The sequence below is a fragment of the Caretta caretta genome, chromosome 11 (genome assembly GCF_965140235.1).
Source record: "Caretta caretta isolate rCarCar2 chromosome 11, rCarCar1.hap1, whole genome shotgun sequence".
Taxonomy (NCBI): Eukaryota; Metazoa; Chordata; order Testudines; family Cheloniidae; genus Caretta; species Caretta caretta.
In genome coordinates, this window is record NC_134216.1 from 64,034,416 (window position 1) to 64,051,184 (window position 16,769).

General features: G+C 46.1%; 1 pseudogene; it reads right to left on the reverse strand.

Moving 5' to 3' along the window:
• Positions 1-6,045: 6,045 nt before the first annotated feature.
• On the reverse strand, positions 6,046-16,463 carry LOC125645034 (gamma-crystallin 2-like; annotated as a pseudogene).
• Between the last annotated feature and the right edge of the window lie 306 nt (positions 16,464-16,769).

A 16,769-nucleotide genomic window follows, 5' to 3' on the forward strand; every position in this document is an offset into this window, starting at 1 on the left:
CTCATGCTTATCTTCAAGGAACTGATTGGCCTGAGCCCAGGATATCTAAAAGACTGTCTAAAGCTCTGGGACAAAGACCGTGATTGAGAATGTCACTCCTCTGGGACGACAGATCTCTCTACAATAAGGGTAAAGCTCATCTGTACAGGATAGAGTGTTCTGAAGGCCCCGTCCAAGACTGTGGCATAAACAGCCCCAGGAACCAAGGACCGTCATAAACCTCTCCACTTTCTGCTCCAAGTGCAAGGTGCGTGTCTTTGACCTTGCCTCAACCAGCACAAATACATAGCAACAGGTAGATTTAGTAAAATAAACAAAACCAAAAACCCTATCACAACTAGTCACTCCAGGGCACCCGCTTCTCCCTCTGGGGAGAGGAGAGAGAACAAACAACATGTGCCAGATGTTAGTCGCGTTGCGTAATGGACTGCCGGAAGGCACTCAGATACAACAGTGATGAGCGCAGTATGAAAACCTATATAGAACAGAAGCTGTTTAGCCTCTCTGTGCCTCAGTTCCCCATCTGTGTAATGGGGATAATAGCACTGCCTTACCTTGCCAGAGCTGTTGTGAGAATAAATACATTACAGACTGTATGGCAGCCAGCCCAGAAACTATGGTAATGGGGGTCATATAAGTATCTAAAAGAGACATATCTCAGCCTTCTTAGATGGCCCTCAGCACCATATTATCTGAGTGTCTCTGGGTGTCAGACACCTAAGTTCCTCCACTGGTTAAATTCAGCCTTCGTATTTTGCCAGGGTGATGTGAGGCACATTGTAATCACCAGTGGCACTTTACCTCCATTCTGGTTTTCTGCTTCGCTGTCAGTGCACAGCCTACAAGCACCCTCTAGTGTGAACAATGTCTTAATGCAGCTACAGGTAACACAGCAAACGTTACAAGGAAATGTATTTGTAAATATTGTCTCAGATAAACACTGTGAATTCCCTTTGGACTTCATGTCCCTGTGCCAGGGCAGCCTGCGTTCAGTTAGCCTCGCCTTGCTACTCCTGGGCAGAGTGGGGGACTTAAAAGGAAAAAAGCCCTGCAGCAGGAGGCTGATGGGGGTGCGGGTGGGTTGATTGCTCCTTCCTGAGGACCTTGGTTAGCCTGGGACTATTGGGGCAGGAGAGAAGCAAAGAGACTCTAGTGAGAGGGATGTAGAGGACCCCTGCAATCAAGGGGAAGAAGGAATGTGGTTTGCCCTGATACAGGGGAAGAAGAAGTAGTTACAGGCCTGAGTGTAAGGCCTCAGTGGTACCCTGGACTAAAGGTGACTTAGCTGGAGGTCTTGGTTGCTGAGGCAGCCCACAGGACGCATTGGTGGTATGGAGTTGTGGAAGCCCAAGAGGAAACTGAAACAAAGCTGCTGCAACGACCCACTGTGTTTTGAGGTGGCGCTCTGAGACAGTGAGTTTTATTACAGTCCCTTGTCAGTGACATTCTGCAACTGTTCATACAATTATTCACTAGAATGTTTCCAAGGAGCGTCATAAACACTTTGGCAGTGAATTTTTATGAGAACAGACATTTGCAAAAGTTCTTGCACAGTTATCTGTAAAGCGCTTTGTGGGTTTGGTGATCATCCAGTCAGAGAAACAAAACCATGTGACTTAGGTGACCAATCACACAGTGTCAATAACAAATTACCCATCGCCAATATTCAAAGTTGGGGTGACCGTTCATGAACAGTCCGTAGGCTGAATATTTTGGAATATTGAACAAATTCATAAAATTCTAAGCATGTCTGTGAATAATTTGTGAACAGAAAGGAGGTGGCTGAACTCATTGTGAGGAAGGATGTGTGGTGAAAGTGCTGGACTGGGACTCAGGAAACCTGGATTGACTTCCTACCCCTACCACAGATATAATGTGTGATCTTGCTTGAACAAGTCACTTTAACTCCCTGTGCCTTAGTTTCCGGGGTGTAACAGGGTGGTCTGCCCCTTTAAGGTCCAGAAGACTGGGGGCTAGTCAGCCCTGTTTCTTTAGCTCCACCCTGCTACACCTGTGCAGGGTGTGAGGCTTAGAAGGAGGCAGCAGAAGCAGGGAGCCCCTGCTAAAGGATCCCCCCCCAGCCTAAGAGGGGGGTCCACAGGACCTGGAAAACCAAATAATTATGGGGGACAACTAATGAACAACAGGGACAGGAGTGTGGTCAAAGGGTCAAACGAAGGGAACCGGACAGGCATTGGAAGCAGGGAGGGCAGGCAGGCAAAGTCTCCTGTGGCTGGTCCTGAGGAGAGAGGGCTGCCAGAGAGGAGGAGAGCCCTACACATGAGAGCTGGCTTGGTTGGGGTAGCAAGCAGGCTGCTCTGATGTGGACAGGAATCTGGGCTCAGGCTAGGAACTGCCGGAGGCCTGTGGCCTGCCAGAGGCTTTGCTAGGGGGGAGTTATCATCCAGATGGGTTGGGCTGATTGGAGCCCAGGAGCCAGTGGTTAGACAGTGAGGTGGGCCATTGCTGCAGGGAGCTTGCCTGTAAGGAAGGGGGCTGAAGGCTGAGCCCACCGGGGCCGAAGACCCTTTTGCTATGATGGACTTGGACTGAGGGACTCTGTTACTCTGGAAGGGGTTGAACTCTCTCAAGACTGGAGGGCCACGTCACCTCTACGGCTGGCGTAGGCTGAAGAGAATGGTGTGGAAGCTGAGCCAGAGCATCTTCAATGCCCCCTGTGCTGTGAGAAGGTGTTCTGGGACAGGGAGTCTTGTAGCATTTCCCCTCTGTAAACTGGGGCTAATTAATTAAAGCCCTGTTCTCCCACCTGTGTCGCTCTTGTCCGTTTACACTGAAAGCTCTTTGAGGCAGGTGCTGTCCCTGATTATATGTGCATGAGCGGCACGTACTACAATGAGGCCCCAGCAGTAATACTAGTGAGTTTAGATCACTGTATGCTCTCTCAACGCAGAGTTACAGAGAAAATTCCATCAAGAAAATCATACTGTCCTAAGAAGCATGGACAAAGGAACAGCTACACTAACAAATCTCAATTGCTTCAAGGAATTTAGTGTCCATGTAAACTGCAGGACTGACAGCCCTGGGCGCTGAGTGTATCCACAGAATGGGTGTGTTGGGGTCCGAGCAGAGTGGGTGTCCATATAGTGCCCCACCCAGGATGCGTCTTCTTTCCAGAGTTAACCCACGTGACCTGCCTTCAAGTTACTTCCCTCACGTTAGCTCCTCGTGTGGGAGTGTGGCCCGGCTACAGAATAACGGTTTAGTTGGGCTCGTGTGCATGTCCACACTCCAGAGAGGCTGTGGCAGCAGCTGAAAAGGTGATCTCGCTCGAGGTCTGCCCAGCTCCGCTGGTCATGCCAGCCACTCGCATCACAGCACGAATGGAAGGGGTTTGGTGTGTTGGGGTAGGGGAATGACTGAGTTACAATACCGGGAAACTGTCCCCAAACTGTCTCAACTCATTCCAGAGGGAGCACCTCTGCAGGAGAGAAGAGAATTAATCCCTTAGGGCAATTCAAACCTTGCCCTCTCGAGGAGACTGCCAGCTGGGGTGATGTACACCCCTGTCCATGGGTCCAAGGACTCAGACCATCCACTCATGTGTTTCTAGTTCTGTCTAGAGTGCTCAGCATCTGAATATATCTTCACCCAGACCACAGAGGAAAAAGTGGTACCCACTTTCAACCTGGGATAGCCTCTGTGTCCCACTCCCAGTCACCTGAGCCACCCAGCCTCCCTTTTGGAGTAGTGAGTTAATGTAATGTTTAATGTTAGCTCCCCCCAACATTGTTTTTTTTATCTTTATTTGCTTAAAAATATAAATAGAAAAAAAATCATTTCACTGGTGTTTGTGAACTGACATCCACGTAGCACTCAGGGGGCCAGCCATGCTTAGATCCCAGCTGTATGCCGTACAACATCTGTTTACCGTAATCAGCTCTGATCTCCCGCTCTGTCCTGTGCTATTGTTTACATCTGACCTTACCATATGAAAGAATACAGTCACCTGCAAAACACAGGTGTATTTGCTGCCGCCCAGCCAGGTAGCCTCCTTTTCCTGTGGAACAATGCAAGTGGTCAAGGGGGTGGAGAGGGAGTCTTTGGTGAGGATAAGGCTTCAGGATAGAACAGTAAGAGCAGTCGCCGGTCATGCCGGATTCTACTGAGAGACACCTGTAAGGCTATTGCTCAGGAAGTGAAAAGTGGGCGTGGTGCTGCTGAGCAATCGGAGGAAGGGAACAGAAGGGAAGGAGCCAAGACGTGGATAAGGAGAAGTAAAGTGGCCCTTACATTGCAGAGTGCTATGCAGAGATGGGCCCAGGCTCCGAATTCGGAGTTGGATTTTAAGCTCCTTCCCTCTCCAAAGTGTGAGGATGTTCTGATCAGAGGCATTGGTTCAGTCCCTTGTAGAAATTGGGACCAGCTCCAGCAATTGGAACCGGGTTCTGCTACTCATGCCCCCTGAAAGGTTGGGCGTATTCAGATCCAGAGTTTTGGTTCGAGCTCTTCTCTGAGGCAGGCTGAGTATTTAAGTCTTTTTGCCTGGAATTGTCAAAAAGGCCAAAAGGAGCAAAATGTTCATATCCCATGGACTTCCAATGGTAGCTGGGCACCTGTCTCCCTTCAGCCCCTTTGAAAACCCCGCCTTCATCTCTCTGTGTCCAAGTTTCCCTGCTGCACCTTTGTAAGGAGCTTTGAGAGCTAGGGATGAAAATCATTACTTTCACTCATTCATATTTCTATTTCATCCTCTCGTCACTGCTGTTTGTAGCTGCTAGTCTCAGCAATCGCACAGCCCTGCTTGTATAGTACATTTCTAGTGACCCATTCGGGAAAGGAACATAGGATTCCTTCATCTGGCTGTTGGGTGTGAGCAATTCTCTCTCCACAAGAGCAGCTTACATGCTTGCTGGTCTCCCTGGCTGACTTGTATTGGCAGAAAAAAGATGTCTCGGTTATGGTGGGATCTCCTGTGGATCTTACCTGAGCACAGTGATGTTTGTTGGGAAAATGTCTAGTTCTGACACCTCCTCCTGGCTCACAGGCCAAGGAAGAGAAGAAATGGCAAGACTCTCATGGCTGCGTTAGGAAGCTCTCTGGGGTCATGACATGAAACACACAGAACATGTCATTCTGGCTGAAATTTTGCCCCATTCTGTAGGTGCACAGGGCCTTATTCAGCCAAACTGCTGTAATTGCATTGTGCCAGGGGGCTGTGCACCCTCTGCAAGCAGAGTGGGGGTGGCGGTGGGGGTTTGGGACAGACTGAGACAGGGTTGGCTGGAGAGAGAACAAGGGAGTGGCTCCTGGATCTGTACCAGACACACTGACCAGAACCCAGAGGAGAAGTGGCATGCAGGAGATGCAGATGTTACTACAACCTTGCAGCTGGGGCTCAGTCCCTGAGAGAGAAGGTTCCTTCTCCTTGACCTACTAGAGCGAAATCCACTGATTCAAGCTCTCTGCAGGGGTCAAAGATTTTGTCCTAAATTAGGCTTCCTGTGCTCAGGCAAGGATTACCCTGTACTGCAATATCTACTGCCCCTAGCTTTATTTGAGAGTCCCTTACAACACCAACTTCCTGTGTTCATTCTGCTAGGACCATGATTCTGAGAACTCTGGCCCCGATCCAGCAAAACACTCATGCATATGCTTAACTTAAAGCATGTGAGTGGCCCTATTGAAATCAATGGGACTTAAGCATGTGGTTAAGTGCTTTGCTGGATTGGGGCCACAGCGCTTCGCACATTGCAGGATCTAGTCTGTAGTCCTCTGTGTGACAAGTTATCTCCCATTCTAGGTCATCTGTAGGATCTATCACAGGCATGTTTTCAATGTAATAAATGCACAGGGTTTAAATATACAGATATTCCTTATGAGTGCTCACTCTTCATAACCCTTGTACCATTTGACATTGAGTTTAATAGTCATCTTAAAAGGAAACAAACCTTGCTAGACACCCACCCAGACTAGAACTGCTGCTGAAATGCCAGCGTGCTGGGTTTGTTTTTCCATTGAAGCAGAATGGCAAGAACTCGGATAATGTCTGAAGTGAAAGTCTCTGTGGGGTGAGAAAGAGCCGAGTCAGCTGTTCAGGGCTCCCCGCTCGGTGAGTTGTCTGTACTCCCCGGGTTCCAGCACACGCTACTGCCATCTGCCTTGTGGCTCTGCCAGTGCCTCTCGAGTACATTACAGGAGCTGACGTGGTGGTATTGGAAGCAATCGTGGACTTCGCTGCTATCTCCTGCACACTCCATCATTTGTCCTCTTAGAGCTTCTCTCTCATAAATCTTTATCTTGGAGCCCTTCTGCTGCAGTGGCAAAAAGAGAAGAAAGAAAATAAAAAAGGGTGCCTGGACCTTTCCTAATACTTGGAAGCTATGCAGACCTGATCCAAAAGCCCATTGATATAAATAAAGAGACTCCCATTGATTTCAATGAGCTTTGGATCAGGGTCTAGAGTCGTGGTAAGGAAATATCCGTCAAAAGAAGAATTTAAGTCAAAAGCAGTCTGGCCCAATGGGTAGGACACTTGAATGGGAGGCAGAAAACCTGGCTTCTTTTCTCAGTTCTGCGACTGACCTCCTGAGTGGTTTTGGAGAAGTCACGCTCCGTGCCTCGGTTTCCCCACCTGGAAAATGGAAATGGTGAAACCCTCCTTGGTAAAGCACATTGAGGTATACGGCTGTGACGCACCATGTAAGAGTTAAGTGCTCTTATTACTATTATTAAGGTGATAAAAGAGGAAAGTAACTGAAGCACGAGAGATGTCTAAATATGACAGATGGGGGAAAGAGCCATCAAACACATTTTTTTCCCCCAGCTGAATCTGAATTTGTGAAACTTCCATGAAATGAATAGGAAAAATGGAGATTAATTTTTCATGCAACATTTTCCGCTGTTGGAATGTCTGTGAAATTGAAAAGCTCCTTTTGCTTTAAAAAAAAAAAAGGCATAGGTGAACTTTCAACCGGAAATGAAAGCAAACGGTGAGGTTGCTGGATCCCAGGTCACAGAACAAATGAGTGTCAAAACCGGAATTAGAATGCACGAGTCCTGACTGTGAGCTACGGTTAATCCACTAGATCCTAGGGAAATACTGAGACCTCACTGAGCCTCACTTTATCCATCTGTAAAATGGAAATGCAACTCAAGCGTGTTGCAAGGGATAACCTAGGCATGCAAGAATGATTCAAGGTCTGAAAAACACACCTTGCAATGGGAGACTTAAGGTACTCTGCCCTTTTATCTCATCAAAGGTTAAAATTGTCTTGGTCAAGGTAGATATGTAACTATACACAGACAGGTGATATCTGATATTCAAGGGCTCTTTAATCTAACAGACAAAGGCTGTAAACTGACATCACCCTGAAGGTAGTGACAGGGCTGGGAATGAAACCCAGGGGTACTGAGCCCCAATCTAGTGCTTTATCCATGAGACCACACTGTGTTAAAATCACATAGGTGCTTAAGTGCTTTGCTCCATAGGGATGAATTTAGGAATGTGCTTAAATGGTTTACTGAATCAGGGCCCTAGTTTGGAGTAAAGTATGTCCCATAAAATAGTCCATTATAGAATAGCGGGAGTCACAGCCTTAAGGATTTCAGGCCTTCATTCCATCTCTCTCGCAAAGATATATAATCTTTGCTCTAAGGAGAGGAACCCAATTAAATTTTTAGAGCCTCAATTCCTACAGGTTTCAGAGTAGCAGCCGTGTTAGTCTGTATTTGCAAAAAGAAAAGGAGTACTTGTGGCACCTTAGAGACTAACCAATTTATCTGAGCATAAGCTTTCATGAGCTACAGCTCACTTCATCGGATGCATTCAGTGGAAAATAAAGTGAGGAGATTTATATGCACCCAGAACATGAAAAAATGGGTGTTATCATACACACTGTAAGGATAACACCCATTTTTTCATGTTCTGTGTGTATATAAATCTCACTTTATTTTCCACAGTATGCATCCGATGAAGTGAGCTGTAGCTCACGAAAGCTTATGCTCAGATAAATTGGTTAGTCTCTAAGGTGCCACTAGTACTCCTTTTCTTTTTGTTAATTCCTACAGGGGACTGGACTAGATGACCTTTGAGGTCCCTTCCAGTTCTATCATTCTATAAGAAACCTTCCTTCAAAAATGTGTAACCTCTTTTCTGTGTGCTCCTATTTGCCGTGTGTCTGAGAAATAAACTCAGGCACTTGTACAGGAAATGAACCTCTGTTTTATTGACACAGCTTTAGCAGTTGGCTTCTGAGAGTGTAAGTGTTTGATTTACCTCTCAATGAATTTTGTATAGGAAAGCGGTGATACTCTGGACTTCTCCTTCACTAGATAAATTCTGCTGATATGGATTAATCTTTAACAATCTTTTGCGTTGCCGATATTCTATTGATGACATTATTGTTCAAATACAATAAAAATATAGTTTAAAGATTCAAAAAAACCCAGCTCTTATTCACTCTGAAAGACCTCATGGAGTATAATACCACAGCTACAAAGGAAGTGGGACTTGCTTATAATTGATGACAGAAGTGATTATTTTTATTAAGACTATTTGAAAGTCTTTGGGCCATCCAGTGTATCCCAGTGGAAAATCCAGCCCTTTGATTTGTTTATTTTTTCATTAATGTCTATTTAACTACAATGGGAAAAAAGCTCGCTTTGTTAGGAATTCAGCTCCTACATCTCTTCAGTTAAGGGCGAGAAAGCTCCCAACCCACATTTCTGAGTCACCCAAGGAATGGTGAAAAATGAAACAAGACTCAACTGTCCCGATATTTCTGAGGGGGGGGGAAGGCAAGGGAAAAAAAACCTTTAAAAAACCTTGAGGGCTCCTTTATGGACCACAAAGTAGCAAAAAAGGGCACAAACCCATTCCCCCTTGGTTTGCATGTAACCTTTAAAGGGAGACACCTTTATACAAGCCTGAATAAGATGTGCCACCCACAAGGTCAGTGTGTGTTGTTCCCGCTTCAATTAGCTGATCCACATCAGAGAGGAAGGGCTTGTTTACGTGAACACTTACTGTGCGGCAAGCCGGGCTGCAAATCCATAGTGCTTTAGATTGCTGGGCACTAACTGACTGTGTGGACCCTGCTACCTCACACTAAAAGCTCCCATTGGTACAGTGGTGGTTCAAGCCACTGTACTGCAGTGCATGTTAGGGATTTGCCAGCATGCAGCAGGGGGTGCTACGTCACCAGTTAGCATGGGAAAGGCTGGAGTGCTGTACATTCATACCCCAGATTGCTGCACACTACATGTTTGCCCCAAAAGCTACTCTCACTGTTACCTAATGGAGTTGCTTCTTTAGTTTAAGCGGCAGAGGGTCATTCTCTTAGTGGTGAAGGTTCTGAGTTCAGTCCCTGCTGTCACTAGAGAGGGGACAGTATTGGTCTATTTAAACAAGCTGTCCCAGGCCTAAAACTTTGTTGTGAACTAACGGGCAGTGACAGACCCAGCATTCCTACAAGATCCCTTCTGCTCAGCCTGTGTGTGGTGTGGGTGTAGGAGTAGTAGATCCCCACGGTCAGCCAGGATAGTTAAAGCAGCACAACTTGTTTGTGTAGAGATCCTAATGCAACCCCCTGCTAGGAAGTTATCCTGCTACTCGGTGGAAATTCATCTCCATCCTGTCACCCCTAGTTATATCCCCCTTCTACCACCAAAACTCTCCCCACCTGATATTTCTAATATTTGTACAGTGTTCTCATATGCCCCTTACCCTTAGCAGTTGCTTCACTCAGCGTAAGTAGCTCTTTGCAGTTTTCCTTATATATTAATCCATCCTGCTCCTGGATCATTTTTATTGCACACCTCTGGACTCCCTCCAGCTTCTTGCTCTGGTCTTGATCCTGCCTCATTGACTTCAATGGAGCTTGGTCACTGAATTCAATGGTGGCAGGACAGAACCCCATCTGACTGGGAATCCGGGGACAACAGCCCTGTGGGTTAGGCACACTGCTCTTGTGTTGTTACTTTTAGTTCTGTTCTGATGAGGTTGAGTCCTAAAACAGAATCTGAGGTCCTGAGAAGTCCCCCCTGTTTAGCATCTTTTATTATAAGGGACTAGTCCTGCAAACACTCCCGAGCATAGCACTTGCTGCTGTGCATGGTCCCACTGCAGCAAATGCAGAGCAATACACCTGGTAAGAAGGGCTTGATTGTTCCCTAAGCTGCACAAGGGGATAAGGGCTGGTATGATCCTCTTAGACTGCAGCTCAGGGGAAAGGACTGTCTTGGCTCTGCCCCCTACCGCATACTGAGCAGCAGAACTGGACAGGCCTGAGGGGAATAAACTCCATCCCCAAAAGGGGGGTACTAAGTGAACCCCAACTCTAGCTAGGAGGAAGCAGGAAAGGTACTTCTTGGGTGGTGCAGCTATGTACTGTCCCTTACATGGGCTGAACCCAAAGGCTCCATCTTGCCCCACGTCCTCAGTTCTTCGTGAGCCCATCCTTGCGTTTTAAGTCACCTTTTCAATACTCTTATAAGGGGGTTCTCTAGGGTCTGGCCTGGTGTAAGTTAGAGCAGCCCCAGGGCTGTAATTTATACCCCATGGGTCATGGGAACAGAGAATAACAGGAGCACAGTATACTTCAATACACCCCCTTCTTCTCTCAGGAATGCTCCCTGATCCCCTCTCTCCATCTTCAATCCCGCGCACTGGGGACCAGGAAGGGAGCAGAGGTAGAACCCACAGCCATTCAGAACGAATGTTCATGAGGGTGGGTTCCAGTCAACCAATGCACATGTAGTCACTTGGAATCCAGTGTCACTCACACTTCTTTCTTTCCTCTAGCTACACAAAACTATTATGCACTGCTGAAGACTCACAGGTGGCCAACAGCCCTGTTCAATTTATTGCTCAGGTACGCTGTAATTGGTTTATACCAGGAGCATCCTCACAACTGGCTTCCTTCAGGAAAGCCAGGCCCACATACAGATTGTATTGCACTCTGTAATGTATTAGTTTGAGATCGTGCCTAATTCTCTGATAGAATTACTACTGTTTGAAATAAATGACAGCTGACTTACTGATGCGATAACACGGCAGGACTTGATGGAATCACTGAGGCCCATCCATTGCTGGAAGTCAGAATATTCACCCTTATTGAGAAAGTACTGCTGTCCCATGTAATTGGGTTGTTCATAGATCATGAAGCAGCCACTTTCTACCTGGATGGAATTACAGTGGCTCAGCTGGAACTGCAGATCAGGACAGTCACTGGTGCTTTCATAGGAGTGGCCCTGGAAGTTCTTGTCCTCATAGAAGATGATCTAGAGAGAGGGAATAGACCATCAGAGCTGTGTTACAGAGAATTCTGTGTGGGTTGGACCATTATGGTGTTAGCTGGTGTAGTGCCTTGCTTTGGTTCAGCTCATGTTGATATTGCTCACTGTGAAGAAGGGTCATTGGTTGGGTAGATAGCTATAATATTGGACATGGCTTCAAGTATGGTCCCTCCATGTCAGTGGAGGCAGGTAGAGAACAGGTGACCAGTGCTTAATTTGTGCCAAGGCTTGCCAGGGGTGAGCCTCGGCACCTCGAGGCTTGGCAGTTCGTAGTCCCGGCACCTCTGGGCTTGCTGCATCAGTTATGAATGTAAAAAAATTGCTTGAGCTCCAGCGCCTAATTGTTGAGCACCAGCACCTCTTTCATTGCAATTAGGCACTGTAGGTGAGCCACTTGAGAAAGGAACAGACCACATTACTGTGTATTAATAACAATCCTTGGCTGGTTGATTGACAGGATAGTATCAGTGTTGGGTAACTCCAGTGGGAGTTTTCTGTGTGTGTGTGTCTTTCCCTTTCTCTCCTGATGGGGCATAGCAAGAAAGTAGCAGCTGATATAGGTGGGATGGAAGAGTTCCTCCTTAAAAGTCAGGACCAGATCCTCAGCTGGTCTCAATTGGTATAGTTCTGTTGACTTCAGCAGAGCTGCCCTGATTAACACCAGCTGTGGATCTGAAAGATGAGGAATATAGTAATAAGATGTGTGCATGGGGCGGAAAACAATCATCAGCTACCAAAAGGGGCTTTAAAAAGTGTATGTGTGCGTGGTGGGAAGGGAATGGAAGTATAATAAAAAATTACCTTTGCCGTCCTGACAAATCACCTGACTGACTTTCTCTTCTGCAGTTACTGCACTGATAGCTTAATGCAGCTTAAATACCCAAACTGGAAGCCCTTCGTCTGCATATTGTATTGTCATTTGGCTTTGGTCACTGCTTTTCACTGGGAGCTCAGGTTCATTCGTACGCGCTTCCACAATCTGCTTCTTTCTGTTTGCCACAGACAGGTTTTCTAGTTCTTTGTGCCTTTTGAATACTCATTGTGTATCTGGAGCTTGGTAATCCTGCTATAGATGGAATGGGTTGGTCAGCAAGTGGAGTTAAGAGAGAGAAACAGAGAGGGTTGTGAAAGGGTAAGAATTTAAGACAGAGCAATAACAGACAAAGGTGAAAAAACCCTCAGTGATGGTTACAAGGCACAGTAGATTAGAACCCATTCCAAGATATATTTTAGATACACCATAATTCACACAGTAAACACATTAGGGTGGTAAGTTTCTGGCTAAGCAAAGCTTATTTTGTATGTAGAGACAGTTCATATCTGGGCCTCACAGATTCCGAAGCTCAGGAGTGTTTGGATCAAGGGTTTTGATAATACAGACTTTCAAAATTCTGATTGAGGTTCGCTGCAGATTTCAAAAGGCCCCCAAAGCCTGGGGTATTTAAATCTGGGGTTTGGGTTTAGATCCATGTCTAATGACTTGATTATTAGCAAAATATTCACTATGACGTTAAAAAGGCCTGAAATGTGATTAGTATAATTAGGGAGTGAACGTCTGTCTTTTCTCCTGCTGATAATAGCCCACCTTAATCGATTGGTCTCGTTAAGAGTTGGTATGGCAACCCCCATTTTTTCATGTTCTCTGTAGATATATATATATCTTCCTACTGTATTTTCCACTGCATGAATCTGATGAAGTGGGCTTTAGCCCACGAAAGCTTATGCTCAAATAAATTTGTTAGTCTCTAAGATGCCACAAGTACACCTCGTTCTTTCTGTCATTTTTAACTTTTGCATCATGCTAATACCGCTACTATACCTGTTGAGAAAAGTGAAGCAGCTGTTATAAACGATCAAGGTTATGGTGAAGAATTTATGAGCTAGTTAAGACAAAAAAATTTCTAGGGAGCCCACATTTCTCTCTCTCTCCACATAGAGAGAGAGATTGGAAACTATTCCCAAGCGTATCAGACCATTCTCAAGCTCCCAGAGCAGGATGCAGATATTTATTTCCAGGCTCATTTGTTTGGCCAGAGAAATAAATTTAATAAATTCTCCTGGGAAGGTATGAAAAATTAGGGGGAATTTTTTGTTTTCTAGAATTGCCAGATTCCCTGATTTAAAACCTGACTGTGAGCAGAGTAAAACCAGTGCTCTGTGTGTGTGTGTATTGTTCCTTATACATGATTTTGTGAAATTAGGAAAATGTATTATTCCATTCTTCTATCAGGGAAAACCCACAGACCCATGAAAATGCGTCTTCGCTTGCTGGCAGCTCCTGTGAGGCAGAACCAGACTAATCAGTCAAAGTAGAGAGGGTATGACCACACCTCTGGAGATTCAACTAGTTTGTGATACTTCCAAAGCTACTTCATTAACCTTCAATAGATCAGACATAAGTTAGGGGTTTGTTACAGGAGTTGGTGGGTGAGATTCTGTGGCCTGCGTTGTGCAGGAGGTCAGATTAGATGATCATAATGGTCCCTTCTAACCTTAAAATCTATGATTCTATGATTCTGTGATTAACCTAATTCCTTGAACCATTAACCAACAGGTTAGTGACCATAGCCAAAAATACACACAAACACGTTCCTACCAGCAGACAGAGATATACTGTGTACCAAAGAGAGAAAGGAGTAAAGATGCAGTACTGTAATCCTTCCCTCAGAATAGTAATATTTGTGCCAGATGGGATGGATCTGCAGACTTTCCTTCTCGAAGAAAGGAAATTTCCAGGTAAGTTGAGATAAATTCCTATTTTTCTTTGCAAGGAAAGCTCACAGATCCAGGACAATGAGATATCCCATAGCACTGTGTAACCGGGGGAGGAAACAAAGGATGAATAGCGATCTGCAATGTGAAGGAGATAGATTTTCTGTTTTAAATGGGTGAGGACAGCTTGAGGAATCATCCTTCCAAAGGCAGGGCCTGATCAGGCCTGCACATTTAATTTGTGAAGGCGTGGACAGATCATCAAGAGGCCATTCAACATCTCTCTTTGTATGTTACTCTTCGGACAAGAGGCTGTCCGGGTGCTGAATGAATGGACAAGAAAGTTTAAGGTGAAGAAAGGCTTCTGGATTTGCGAATTTCTGAAACGCACCATGGACATCTACCCATTGAAACTTTTTGTGTCTTTGTTTTTGTTTTTTCCCCCTCTCATTTGATGATGGACAGGTGGTTACAGAGCAAATGGAGCTAAAGATTTTCTGGATTGCTTAGTGATTCAGTGTAGATTTTTAGAGCTCACCAGACATCCAGAGCATGCCAGGGCTTTTCAGAAGGTGTCTTGCATGTGAACAAAAGGAGAGAAGAATAAATTCTTGTTACCTGCAGAACATAGTGTTTATCTGGGGGAGACAGGCGGCGTTAGCTCTTAGAACAACTTTGCTACCAGGAGAGATGCAATACTGCTGTTCTGCTGATAAGGGGGAGTTCCCCATGTTGTGTAGGGTTGACATGCAAGGCAGCCAAGAGACCATCTGATGTCCAGATGAAATTGAATCCTGTGCTCATTTTCTCCTAGATTTTAGGTCAGAAGGGACCGTCATGATCCTCTAGTCTGAGAACCATCGTGATCCTCTAGTCTGAGGACCATTGTGATCCTCTAGTCTGACTTCTTCAACATCGGAGGCCACAGAACCTCACCCACCCACTCCTATAATAGACCCCTAACCTCTGTCTCTATGGAAATGGCTGCGCTTCGGCATTTGAGAGTCTGGGGCTTTAGACTCATATTAAGACTTTGCTGGGAGAATTCCAAAATATACATGTAACAGGCAGCTTGGAGGGCCAAGTGGCCTAGTGGTTAGAGCGCATGGCTCTTAGACCCCTGCTTGGTTGAGGAGCCTCAGTCTTTAAGGCCAGGCGGGCAGGCTAGTGCTCCTTCACCTCAGGTAGGAAGGCGGCTAGCTGTTGCCTTTTCACCAGTCAGCCCCGAACTGAGCCAGGCTCTCTTCTTTTCTCCCTGCCCCCAGCCTGGCATTGGCCGCAGGTATAGTGGGGTGGGGCTAACTGGGCCCAAAGGCTCTCTTTTTAACCCCTGCTGATTCTGGCATCCTGTGGCCCTTTGAGTAGCTACCTTCTAGCCACTGAGAGAGGGAATGTGGCGACTCCTTTTGGTACCAGCACTAGAGGAGGACAGGGAAGATGGGGCCCATGGCTTCAGGGAAATGAGAAACTTCTGGAGAGGACACGTGGAATCTAACCCAGTGCAGCGTATCGATGTAGTAGACCAACATTCTGATCAGAAACATCAGAGCCGTGATAGATATGACAGGAGAACTGTCTGTGCGTTGCAGCCACCGGCCTCTGAATCCTGTCCTCCGGTAGGAACGTCTTTCTGGAAGTTCTGAGTTATAACTGCCGCAGATTTGCACAAAGTACATGTTAAAACAAGTGAGATTTTCCAGCTGTGATACATATGCTGTAGTGCTTGTAGCCTGCAACATGTTGCACGTGTGCATTCAGATGCACCACTCCTGTGCTTGATACAATTACAGTGAAATTGTGCAGCTATGTGATTACTGCCCAATTACCTCAGATGCCTTTTATAACCTGTATAATCTTAAGGGCCTTTTAAACAATGATGAAACTATTGTACCATTAAATGCTTGAAATGCTGTGTTTGCTCAGGGCAATGATCACACACTGATTTTAGATGTCTTTAACCATCACATAAATTGGGCTCTCTTTTGTGCTAATGCAATAAACAAGCATCTAGTGATGAGGGAGCAGTTTTACCATCTTTTTCTGCCACTTGCATGCTCTCTTTTGCTCACCCACATGTAGTCATGGCTGGGGAGGAGGCAGAGAGCCCTACTGGCACAGGTGGGTGAAGGGAAGAGCTATTCCCAGTTGCCAGGGGATTGGGAGGAGTGCAGTTAGTATAAACATCCTTATCTGGGATGTTTTTAACAAGTAATCAACTGAGGAGAGGAAGGAGGGAGTGAAAATGGTGACTGAACGGGGCTATAAGGATGCTGCATGGAGACACACTTCCATCTGCTACTGTAGCTACCTCCGACAGCCCATAAACAGTCATCGTGGTGCACATTCAGGACCTGGAATAAAGGTCCCTAAGCCCCTGCATACGAACCTGCATAAACGGGATGGACGGGTTAAATATACCACCCAAACGTACCAGCTGAGGTCTCCTCATCAGCATTTCCTGTCACTGCTTGGCTTCCCAGCTGGATCTCTGGCATATTGAGAAGGTCCGAGATGCCTCAAGACCTCTCCTCTGGTCTAGTTCTGGGGGTGTTTGGAGCTCCGGCAGTGAGCGGGGCCTGGCCAATGACTCAGATTTGCTGGGGGGGGGGGGGGGAAGGGTAGAAATGAGGGGAAGGGGCCAGGCCAGTTCCCTGGGATGTAGTGATTTACTTATTATCCATGGAATCAAAAACAGTTTGCTGGAAATGTGGACCATTTTATATTGAGTAACCCTTCTCATAACTGGATTATTATATAAAGGAGGGTTAAAGTTAGGACCGTCTTTTTGTTCTGTGTAGCAC